Source organism: Camellia sinensis, chromosome 7, assembly GCF_055761805.1.
Source record: "Camellia sinensis isolate YWXY chromosome 7, ASM5576180v1, whole genome shotgun sequence".
NCBI lineage: Eukaryota > Viridiplantae > Streptophyta > Magnoliopsida > Ericales > Theaceae > Camellia > Camellia sinensis.
In genome coordinates, this window is record NC_138967.1 from 6,884,908 (window position 1) to 6,897,772 (window position 12,865).

The 12,865-nt window shown below is 35.2% G+C and overlaps 1 pseudogene across 1 annotated transcript; it reads left to right on the top strand.

The window, feature by feature from the left end:
- Nucleotides 1-744: 744 nt before the first annotated feature.
- On the top strand, nucleotides 745-8,345 carry LOC114323479 (epoxide hydrolase 2-like; annotated as a pseudogene). Its single transcript, XR_014334932.1, has 4 exons — nucleotides 745-1,120; nucleotides 1,376-1,521; nucleotides 7,189-7,436; nucleotides 7,968-8,345. The product of XR_014334932.1 is annotated as an epoxide hydrolase 2-like (transcript).
- The last annotated feature ends 4,520 nt before the right edge of the window (nucleotides 8,346-12,865 follow it).

Here is a 12,865-nt window from a genome sequence, read left to right on the forward strand (position 1 = left end):
CTCATTTGAAGATCAGCACCAAAAAAAAAAAAAATTGCATTTTAGGGCATGTTTTCAAAAAAAAATTACAAATCAGTGGTAAACGTTATCAACTTTAATAACTAAAGTTACAAACATTTTTATAAATTTGTAAATATTTTTTTGAAAATACCACTGATTTGCAGTTTTCCAAAAAAAAAAAAAAAAACATTGAAAAAATCTCAAGAAAATATATCTATCTATATCTATATACTATAAATGTCTCTTCCAATTTTGCTACACTAAAAGTGGCTCTCTAACCAACAGGGCTAGCCCGATTGGTCAAAACTTCTAACTCTTGTTAGAAGGTCAATAGTTCAAATTCTCTATCTAAGTGGATCTTATTCTCCGTATATTTATTAGGGCTCTCTCTCCTATTTTGAGAGTTTCTTTATATTGAATTATATGTTGTATTGTATTCCATTTAAATCAATATCATTATAATTCATTGAGTTTCACCACAACCCACTCTCTCTTCTCTTTCCCATCAGCCATTACAGCAGCAAAATTTTATCCAAAAATGCATATGGTTTGGTTAAGAAATATTTTTGGCATCTTCATATGGCATTGGGTGGTGATGCTCTTTCTTTCTTTAACTTTAACTTTCCTAATGTCCTGTATATTTTTTATATTGCTATGGCCGGCTAATCATTTCATTTTGTTTTTTAATTCACAGCTTTTACTTTGTCCCTTTCCTGAGAAACAATCTCTAGACTGCTATAAACATCTCAAGGTAACACACTGAGAAATACCACAAACACTCTGTTAGAGATGGAGGGGATAGAGCATAAGATGATTAGTGTCAATGGCATAAACATGCACATAGCAGAAAAAGGCGAAGGCCCAATGGTCCTATTCCTCCACGGCTTCCCCGAGCTCTGGTACTCTTGGCGCCACCAAATCCTCTACATGGCAGCTCAAGGGTACCGAGCTGTGGCCCCAGATCTCCCTGGCTACGGTGACACAACGGGGCCTCCTGTCAATGACTTCACTAAATTCACCATCCTTCATGTGCTTGGAGACATCATGGCGCTCCTTGACAAAATCGCACCCGATGAAGACAAGGTGTTTGTGGTTGGGCATGACTGGGGAGCATACATAGGCCCTGTTTGGTACAGCTTAATTTCAGCTTATTTCAGCTTTCAGCTTAATTTAAGCTATTTTGATGTGTTTGGTTTAGCTTATAGCTTATAGCTTATAGCTTTGTGGAAGTCAGAAAACAGCTTATTCTTTGAGTGGGGCAGGAGATGCTTTAAGAATAAGCTGGAAATCAGCTTAAGCTGAAAGTTATAAGCTATAAGCTGTTTAGGCATAAGCTGTAAGCACTTTTACACAGTTCTACCAAACAGGGCCATAGCCGGGTACTTGTGTCTGTTCAGACCTGATAGAGTGAAGGCTATGGTGAATTTGAGTGTTCATTTCCTTCCCAGAAGCCCTGCAATGAACTTTGTAGATATCTTTCGAGGATTGTATGGCGATGACCACTACATTTACAGATTTCAGGTTTTCTTGTCTTTTCATTTTAAGTTTTGAATCCATGTTCATTAATTTGGTTCATAAAATCTTTTGTCTGCTTTTTTTTTTCTGTGCGAAAAATCTAGAAATTCCCTAGATCTTGATTTGTGATTATGTAACAATTTTAAGCAGTATATAACAATCTCAATCAAACAATCAAGACAAATCAACACAACGATTTTAACGTGGAAAAAATCATAATTGGACACCTCCAACTGTGATTAAAAAACCACGGGCAACAGCCACAAAACAATCCACTAAGAAGATTTAAAGGAATTACACAGGTATACTCTCAATTACCTAGCGAATCCACGCCTAATTGAACCAACCTCTATGTGTCTCTTCCAACCCGTCTTCACCTCGGAATTGTCTTTACGATGAGCCACCCCAGAATCCACCAAAGCTTCAGGCTCGAATTCTTCAGAATCCACCGAAGAACAACTCTCTCTTTTGTAGAACACACAAAACCTTTGATGTATACTCTTTAAAACATGAGTTGAATACTCAATCAAAACATCAAAGAAAACTCACAAAGTATCCCCAGATATAAACCTTAAGAACCAAAATGAAGATCTGGAGGAATTCAATAGTTTTGGGAGAAAACCAACTATTTATAGAAAATTCAAAAGTAATCCTAGTTTTGGAAGAAATCCAATTACTTATAGAAATTCAAAAGTAATCCTAGTTTTGGAAGAAAATCAACTTCTTAAAGAAATCCTTGTCAAACGGGATTGCCAATAATAAAACCTAACAATCTCCCCCTTTGGCAATACCGTGACAAAACACATCTAACAAATAAAATCCTAAACACCCCAACCCATTACAGCCAACAAAAACCAACTTCTTTTTCAAGGTCATGATCTGCAAAACAACTATTAGTGCCACAATCTCCAAAACAACTATTAGTCCCACAAGAGTATAAGAAAAAACAATAAACATAGGACAAGATTATCTTGAAACATGAGATGGAAAACATGAATAGATGAAAACTAAGACTCATGAAAAACAACTCTCAAACAACAAAAGCAAGATCATAAACCAACCCAAGTCAAGATGAACCAAACTCCCCCTCACTAAAAGTAACCACAAACACTGAAAACAATGAACAAGAAGAAAACGACAAAAATAATATGGTGGAGCAATCTAGAAATTTCAGATTAGTACCTTAAAACACACAAGACTATCCAAGAAGCACAATTACTAGTAAACACAATGTGCACAATCTGTATAAGATTCCTCAAGCAAGAAAGTGATGCATTATGTGAAAAGCATAGATCCCATGATAAAAGTGTGTGTGTGACTCTTGGAGTTCGACAAACACTAGATTCAATCCTAGTAGTTATCTGAAAGTTGGACCTCCGACAAGAGAATCTTAAGCACGACAAAGGAAAGTCAAACCACTAGGAATGAAGGGGGTATTTGGTGAGTAAAGGCGGAGGCTCCCCCTCAATCAATGAATCTTTTCTTTTTCTTTTTTTCTTTCTTTCTTTTGCACATTTTTTTCCTTTCTTTTGCATATTTTGTCTTCTTCTCTTTCTTTTTCTTTTTCTTTTTCTTTTGCACAATCATTGGTGGCTAACACGCTCAAGAGTATGGAAACCGAACCAAAGAAGCATGGATATAATAAGGATGGCCTGGTTGGTGACTCTGAGGTAGCCTTTTCCTCATAGCTAGACTGCAAAGAATTAAGGGGAAAGCCCTGGAGATGCAAAAAGATGGTAGGTGGTTAAGAGACTCAACATCACCCATGATATGCTAGTATAGGTCAATTCCTCTAGAAAAGCAAAAGATACAATGCCAGAAGTCCATAAAAATATAATCACTAAGGCGGAAGACTCCAAAATTTGCTAATCTAAGAGTGTGTACAGAATGAGACATACTAATCAAAAAAACATACACACTCCAAAACGAGTAATGACCACAGAAAGCACACATATATTAACATGTAATGGATATTCTCATCAAATCTAATATGCACCAAGGACCACTCAAAAATTTCAAGCTTGCAAAACCATACTAAGAAAATCTTTTTGGGATTTTTTTTTTTTTTATTATTAAAAACAACACACAAAAACCCAAAAGCTAAAACAAATAAACAAATTAACACAAGTCAAGTTTTCTCACCCAAACCGCTTTAGTACGAACAAAGTTGTGAGTATTGCGATTCTTGGGTGGTGTCTTGACGTTGTGGTTCCTTTCCCCTGCAATAGGAACCCGTCTCGACTTGGTTTCCAACTTCCTATTCCTAGGTCTAGGCAAATACACTTTCCCATACAACTTATAACAATAAGGGCGAATATGACCATTCATACCACAATGATGACAAATAAAAACAAGGTATACCTTCTTTTCTTTTACCTTACCAATTCTAGGAAGTTTAAGAAGTCCATCCTTATGTTGAATTTTTTGTTCTCCCTTTCCTTGAGTTCTTGTATCATGAGATGTTGAAACACTCTGTTTTTGCTCTTTCTTACCACCAAAGCCAATGCCACTCTTGTCAGAACAGATTTGTTGAGACCCAATGATATTGTCCAAAGTCTTTGATCCTTTGTTCCAAAGACCAATGGTAACCATGGCACACTTGAGCCCTTCCTCTTTCTTGGTCATTAGTTCTTCCAAAGCAACTTGTGACATCTCGAGAGATTCAATCTTTTCTTCATACATGGCATGGGTTTGCAGTAGCTCATTCCTTTCTATCTCACAAGTCAACAGTTTTGCCCAAAAAACTTGTCGGTCATCAGCTACCTTGATGGCATTAATCCTGGCCTCGGAAATCTCCTCCTTAAGTTTGACATTCTCACTTTCACATGCTTTGAGTTTCTTTGTGAGTTTGTCATTCAATTTGAATAAGTTAAGAGACTCCTTATACAACTTTTCATAAGCTTGCTCAAGCTCTTCATGATCACTCTCCGAGGATTCATCATCAGTGATATTCTCAACTGACCTCTTTGGAGAATCTGTTTGTCCTTCAGCTTCGGAAACCGCCATGAAAGTAAGGAATTGTTTATGTCCCTCTTCGCCTTGGTCTTCGTTGTCACTTTCATCTTCATCAGATTCTGATTCATCATCCCAAGTGATAGCGAGGGCTTTCTTTTTCCTCAAACGAGTGGGGCATTCTGAAGCAAAGTGGCCAAATCCTTCACATTCATAGCATTGGACTCTTTCAGAGATCCTTTGTATCTTTCATTTCTCCTTCTTGGCAATAGAATTAATTTTGAGTTTATCTTTACCTTTACATTTATAAGTATGAGTAGATTCCAAAAAATTAAGATTCTTTTTTTAAAAAGATTTTTTAAATTGTTTAACAAAAGCAGCTGTAATCTTGGAATCTATCCCACAATCCTCATCAGAATCCTCTCCAACTCTATGAGCACTACTAAAAGCAATATCTTTTTGTTTCTTTTTGAAATTCCTATGTGCCTCATAAGTTTGGAGATTTCCAACCAACTGATCTAGCTTGAGGTTGTCAACATCTTGAGCCTCCTCAATAGCCGTAACTTTTGGTTGGAACCGATCGGGCAAGGATCTCAAAATTTTTCCCACAACTTTGGATTCTGGTATTTTTTCACCTAAATTGAAACTGGAATTTACAATGTCACTCAACTTCGCATAAAATTCATCAAAGGTCTCACTATCTTTCATTGAAAGGTTTTTAAAACTAGATGTGAGCCTTTGAAGTTTTGAACGTTTCACAGAAGGAGTGCCCTCATGAACAGTTTGTAAGATATCCCAAGCCTCTTTTGCAACTTCACAATTACAAATACGACTAAACTCTTCAGGTGTGACAGCGCAAAAGAGAAAATTGATAGCTTTACTATTTCAGCTACTATATTGGTAATCAATTGTGTCCCACTTATCAATTGGTTTGGGGAGAGTTACTCCATCAACAGTAATTGTTGGTTCAGTCCACCCATTCATGACAGATTGCCAAACTTTTTCATCAATAGATTTTAAGAAAGATTTCATCCGAGCTTTCCAAAAAGAATAATTGGATCCGTCAAGTAGGGGTGGTCGAACCATAGAATTTCCTTCACGAATTGTATCCATTATCACAAATCAAACAAGATCTCGTTCTAAAAGAATTTTTTTTTTTTTTTTAAAAGTAGAACGACCTGCTCTGATACCAATTGAAAAATCGAGAAATCCCCTAGATCTTGATTTGTGATTATGTAACAATTTTAAGCAGTATATAACAATCCCAATCAAACAATCAAGACAAATCAACACAACGATTTTAACGTGGAAAAAATCACAATTGGACACCTCCAACTATGATTAAAAAATCACGAGCAACAGCCACAAAACAATCCACTAAGAAGATTTAAAGGAATTACACAGGTATACTCTCAATTACCTAGCGAATCCACGCCTAATTGAACCAACCTCTATGTGTCTCTTCCAACCCGTCTTCACCTCGGAATTGTCTTTACGATGAGCCACCCCAGAATCCACCAAAGCTTCAGGCTCGAATTCTTCAGAATCCACCGAAGAACAACTCTCTCTTTTGTAGAACACACAAAACCTTTGATGTATACTCTTTAAAACATGAGTTGAATACTCAATCAAAACATCAAAGAAAACTCACAAAGTATCCCCAGATATAAACCTTAAGAACCAAAATGAAGATCTGGAGGAATTCAATAGTTTTGGGAGAAAACCAACTATTTATAGAAAATTCAAAAGTAATCCTAGTTTTGGAAGAAATTCAATTACTTATAGAAATTCAAAAGTAATCCTAGTTTTGGAAGAAAATCAACTTCTTAAAGAAATTCTTGTCAAACGGGATTGCCAATAATAAAACTTAACACTGTGGGATTGATTACTTCCACACACAAATAGCGTCTATATGTGTGAAGCCTTGTTCATTTGATCTGTACTCTTTGGTTGGTGCATAGTTTATGTTTTCAATGGTTAATTGGATGATCTGTACTCTTTGATTTGTGTATAGTTTTATCCATTATTATATTAGAACCATATTTTCAATGGTTGATTGTTGAATATAAGAATTGATGAAACTTGGATTCGCATTAGATCCCATGTCAAGTTCATGTAAAATTTAAGTTTAGCTCTATTTGTATACATCACTATTAGTACAATTATTTATTGTGGTCAAAATTTAGACAATTTGTTTAGGAATTTGGTGGAATTAACTTCGATAAATTTAACACCATCTATCTATCTATTTATTTGTTTTTGCTTTGGGTTATTTGACTATGTTGCATTGACATAATTGAATTGATGTAGATAGCAACAATTCATGTGATCATGGGAGGGTTGTATGCAGTTGAGGTCGATTCAATTTGCAACCAAATTGTGTTCCAAGTTTTTCAACCTGGCATCCAACCAAACCAAGCAAGTGAAAGAACCCTACCAAGCCAAATTGAAAAACGACTTACTTGATCAAATCCAAACCAAACAGAAAGATGACGTTCAGTTCGGATTGGGTTCAGTTTTTCTATTTCAACCCAACTACTTCTTAAATAGCCCCATCCATCAAATCGGATTATTTGGCCAAATGAGTTTCACCCCTTGAATCCATACCCGATGTGTTTCAACTTATCTCCCCTCTCTCCTCTATCTGAGTATACGCGCATGCGCGCGCGCACACACACACACACACACACAAGGTCTTGGCTAAATTAAATTATGTTGTAGGTACCTGGGGAAATTGAAGCTGAGTTTGCCCAGATTGGTGTTAGAAGGGTGGTCAAGAAATTCCTAACATACAGCGATCCTGCTCCAATTCTTTTCCCTAAAGGTAAAGGATTTGGGGATGGCAATTCACCTGATACTCAAGTTATCTTGCCTTCTTGGTTGTCGGAAGAAGATGTCGATTACTATGCTAGCAAATTTGAGAAGAATGGATTCACCAGAGGAATTAATTACTACCGAGTTATACATCAGTAAGTTACCTTCCAAACTTTTAATCCAAGGGTGTAGCTATGCAATGACATCTAAAATTTTGCATGTGCAATTAGTTTATGAGTTGGGGATCGATTGGTTTTAAATTAGGCCTACCATAAATTATGTCAATCTTCTGCTCCGTTTGTTTCGATGAAAAAAAATTTTTTGAAAAATATTTTACCTATTTTCTAGCATTTGGTACAATGGAAAATGAAAGTCAATGGAAAACATTTCCATATTCAATAGAAAACATAGAAAAGATAAAAAAACATTTTTTGGACCAAGTCTTACCAATGCCACCGCCACCACCACTCCACCAATACCATCACGACCACCACTTGCTCCTCCACCACCCCACCACTAATACAAGCACTAGCACATTAGTTTGAAAACGTTCTCCAAAACTTTATTCTAGAAAATATTCTCTACTGAAACAAATGGACTGTTAGCCTTGATTTTATTTCTAGGTTCAATTCATGTGATTGATTTACCAATTCCCCCCCCCCCCTTTTTTCCCCTCTACATTACAGAAACTGGGAACTCACAGCACCCTGGACAGGGTCCCAAGTGAAAGTGCCTGTGAAGTTTGTTGTGGGTGACTTGGACTTGGTCTATAACATCCCGGGCGCAAAGGAATAAATACATAATGGCAAATTCAAGAAAGATGTGCCGCTATTGGAGGAAGTTGTTGTCATGGAAGGTGTAGCACATTTTCTCAACCAAGAAAAGCCGGAGGAGATCAACAAACACATTCTTGAGTTCATCAAGAAGTTCTGATTTTCTTACCCCTTCTTGTTGTTTCTTGCAATAAGTTTGACAACCTATGGAACACAGTTTTTCTGCCGGTGCCCACTGGTGGTGTTGTCATAAACTAATGAATTAGCTTCTATATAGAAATTTTCAAGTAATTTGGCTTCTAAATTATTGATTTTGAGATTGACTGAGGATTCGAAATACAGGTTATATATCTAGCCTACTCTTAAAGATGAGGGGAAAGAGACACTAGGCAGCAGTTGCAAGTCGTACAAACAAACATAAGCTAAAGGTGCACTGCCACCCAATCTCACCTCTGGCAAGAATCGAATTCCCGACCTCTCATACGTGAGAGGCGGGAAGATGCTGCCAGGCTAGAAACCCATCGGCCTGGTCTAAATCTTCAATGCATGTATTATTCACTCTTTGCTGAGTTTTGACTCTCTCCTCTCTCTCTCTCTCTCTCTCTCTCTCCAACACACACGATTGAGCTGAGAAGATGGGCACATCATTTGAAGCAAACAATGATATGGATCAAATGAACTTAATTTGTTTATATAACGAGTTGATTCAAACAAGTTTTAACGAGTTGAACATGAGTTGAGTTCGAATAATACCATATGTGTTGCGTGGAAGCTTGACGACCAAAGAGTAGAAACTGGGCAAGTTTCGGGCTTTGTCCAGTTTGCAAGCACAAGTTGTAACTTTTTTTAATGCACCTATAGTATTTATAGGAAAAAAAAAACTTCAAAAAATTTATCAATCACAAAAAATATAAAAATTTGATACATTTTCATATTTTGTTATATTCAATAAATTTGTTAAAGATTTTTATATAAATTTTATATTTTTTTAAATATATCAAGTAGATCTAAACAGTAAAAATAATAATTAAATATTTTAAAAAATCACTAAAAATATAAAAATACAAATTGAAAACTCATAAAACTTTTTTTTTTTTTAAACACTCCAAACCATACATTGATTTTTAAGATTGAATGAGAAATTCAATTAGCAGTACACTTCCATCAAAGAAATTATGTACAAAATTTGCAAGTATGCTACAATGAAATCAAGTAACCAAAGCTCACAAAAACTAGAAAAAATCATAATTAAGCAATTGAGTGTGATTTCTAAGATCGAATCAGAAATTCAATTAGCAGTACAGTTCAAATCAAAGAATACAAAAACAACACACGCATTGATTGATGCATATACACATATATGAAGAATTGATTGTTTTCTAGGTCAAGATTCGAGATCGAAGAGGAAGTTTTTGGAGAGAGAAAGAGGAGAGAGAAAGGAGGAGACCTTGGGGACGGCGTTGCCGAGTTCGACGATGAGTTCCCCATGATCGTCGTCTAAATCGGAGCAGTAAACTTGTATGCATGTAGACATGTACTTATATATATACAGTAGAATTCAGCATAAGTTTGTGGCTATTGCCATGCCAGTTTTAACTGCTGCCAGGTTACTGTAGCATCACTAGGGTCATCATATATCCGCTAGGTGCGCAGCGGCCCGTTCTATTTTGGATGGATGCGTGATGATGAGCAGACGGTTATGGATTGATTTTTTTCAATTCATTTAGTTTTAGATGGATGGTGGATTTGAAATTCTTTTGGCCACAATCGAATCTCCAAATCGCGTGTATCTCTAATAATTTGTAAAACTTTGTATTTTTAATTTGTTTAGATATTCTATTTGTGTTTTCAATTAAAAAATAATTTGGATATTATGTTGTGTTTTCAATTTGAAAATCCTTTTATCAAATAGTAAGAGTTGATATTTAGTATTTTTGTGTAGAAAATATAAGACTTAATTTTGTCATTTTTCTTTAAAATCAAATTAAATAATTTTTAAATAATAAAAAAAAGTAATGAAATAATTTTAATAATATATGATTTTCTTATATGTATTTATTATTGGTATTTGACAATTTACTTGATAATCTTTTAGTTATATTAGATTAGATTGTTATCAAAAAAAAAATGTTGACAAGTTATTATATTATATTTAAAATTTGTAAAAGTTTAAACTACCAAACTGATTCACATCCATCTGTCAATCCGCTCAATCCACATCTATCAATTCGAAGAACAGATGCGGATTGATTTTTTTTAATCCGTCCATTTGGCAGACGAATGGCGAATTAGAGGTTTCCTAGCTTCAACCGAACCGCGAACATCTCCTAATATCCACCCAACTCGACCAAACCGATCCAATCCTACTGATTTTGGGCGAATGCATGTCTTCCGATGAACAAATACGGATAAAATATTTCAAAATCCGTAGATCCAGTATGGATGGTGGATCAATCATCACCCACCCACATGAACCCGATCTGTACGTAGATGAAATTCAAAAAAAACAAAAGAAACTGCTAACAACATAGAATAAAAATAATAACATATATGTTTTGTGAAAATAGATTCGCCATAGTCTATTATAAATAAATAATACATATTTTTTCAGATTATTAGTTATTGGAAATTGTAAAAGTTATGAATTGTAATTCAAAAAAATGTCTAAATTTTGTAAAATTCATACTGCCAAACTGATCATATTCATCCGCTAAATCGATGGACGGATACAAATTAATTTTTTTCAACCCACTTAATTTTAAACAGATGGTAAATGAGATGCCACCCGACAAAATCCAATTCGCGATCACCCCCAAACTATCACAATCGTGTGCCTATTTTTTTTTATTGGGAAAATTATTGTTCAAAAGGTGGTTTTTAAAAAATTATTACATATTATTGAAAAATTTTATGATATTAATTATTAATATTTATAACACTTTGGAAACTTATGTATAGATCATAATAGATGAACTTATTGTCCAATAAGTTATCAAACATTATTAAAAAAATATCACTAATTGTAATTTTTAAAGGCAGTTTAAAATTTTTGTCACAAAAAATGTCACTAATTATAAGTTTTAACGACAGTTTAAAAAAATCGTCACAAGAAAACGTTACTAATTATAAGTTTTAACAGCATTTAATAAAAATCATGGCAAAAAAAATTACTAATTATTAATTTTTAGCGACATATGTACAAAATCGTCACAAAAAATTATTTTTAACGATAATTTTACTAGCACTTATTTTCAATAAGACTTGATGAGATTTAATCCAACTATTAAGATCTATTAATAGTTTAACCTAATAATTTTTTTTTTTTTTTTTGTAAATATTTTTCACTGATAAAATTTCAATATAATTCCCATTTTTTTTGGTTACATGTTTCCCTGGAAATAGAAATGGCAACGGATGGGCAAAACAAGGTCAAGTTTGTAATCTCTTGTTTCTGTCTTTGTTTATGTATCTATCTAGGAGTGTAAAAATGGCATGTGGCATGTGGCTTGTGGGTGGCACGAAACCCGCCCACTGCCCGGAGTGGGCCCAGCCCAGGTACGAGCTCTAGGCCTAGGCTTGGGCCTGGACCATCATTTTTTAAGCCCCGCCCATGGCTCAGCCCATCGGCTCGCTTAAGACCCACTCAAGGCTCAACCCGAGGCCTGCCCCGCGGCCCAGCCCATTGGCTCGCTTAAGACCCACTCAAGGATCAACCCCGAGGTCCGGCCCACCCAAGGCCTAATGTCTTTTTTAGTGGAAAATAATAAATTTTTGTTGAAAAAAATTTAAAAAAAACAAAAAAAAATGGTTAGACCCGCCCAAGCCCGAGGCCAGGCTCAGGCCCACCGAGTCAGCCCTCTGGTCCGTCCAAAGCTCGAATACCCTGGGCTTGGGCCTAATGTTTTGGCCCGTAGGCCGACTCAGCCAAGCCCAAATTTTGACAAGAGCCTACGAGGCCCATGGGCTGGGCCAGGCTAGATATACACCCCTATATCTGCTTGTTGGTATTGGGGTTGAAAAAATTAGAGAAGTTGTAACAGCAAAAAAATTTCAAGATAATCTATCACATACTTACAAAAACGTGCATCAATTGAAACTTATTTATCAAATGTTCTACTCTAACTTTTATTATTGTAAAAATATTTTAAAATATATATAATTCAACTACTTACACTTCTACATTATATTTATATTTTAATAAAATTAATACAAATAAACTAAAAATAAATCAAAACTAACAAACAAAAGTCAAATTATCCTAATCATTTATCACTTTGATAACTTTTTTAGTTTCATTACCAGTCTCAAATTATTATTCTACAAATACAAAACGCATCTGATAAGTCTCAAAAAAATTTCAGTATCAAAACAGGATTAAATGGGTTTAAAAAAAATAATAATGAACAAATAAAATTCACTCAAAACTTTTGAATAAATAAGTCTAATTAATAACATCTATTAGTGGTAATTATTATTTTATTTTTTTATTATTTTATGTTACCTTTTCCCTTATAAAAAATCAATTGGCATAAAGGAAGAGGCCCAAAAGCCCAAGCTAGCGTCATGCACAACATGGCGATCAGACCCACAACACAAGCACATGCACAATTTAAGAAGGCCCATCAATATAATGGCCCAATGCTGAGAGGCCTATTGACCCAATTTTAGTACTTTGTGTAACTCTGTAGTAGGGCAGTGTACCCCTGTCTCCCACACATTGATGAAGCCAACACTTATTGAGCCCACATTAAACCCACTTGTACGTGAGAGGGAAACAGGTCTGCTGTGCCTTGGTGGGCCTTATTCCAGGC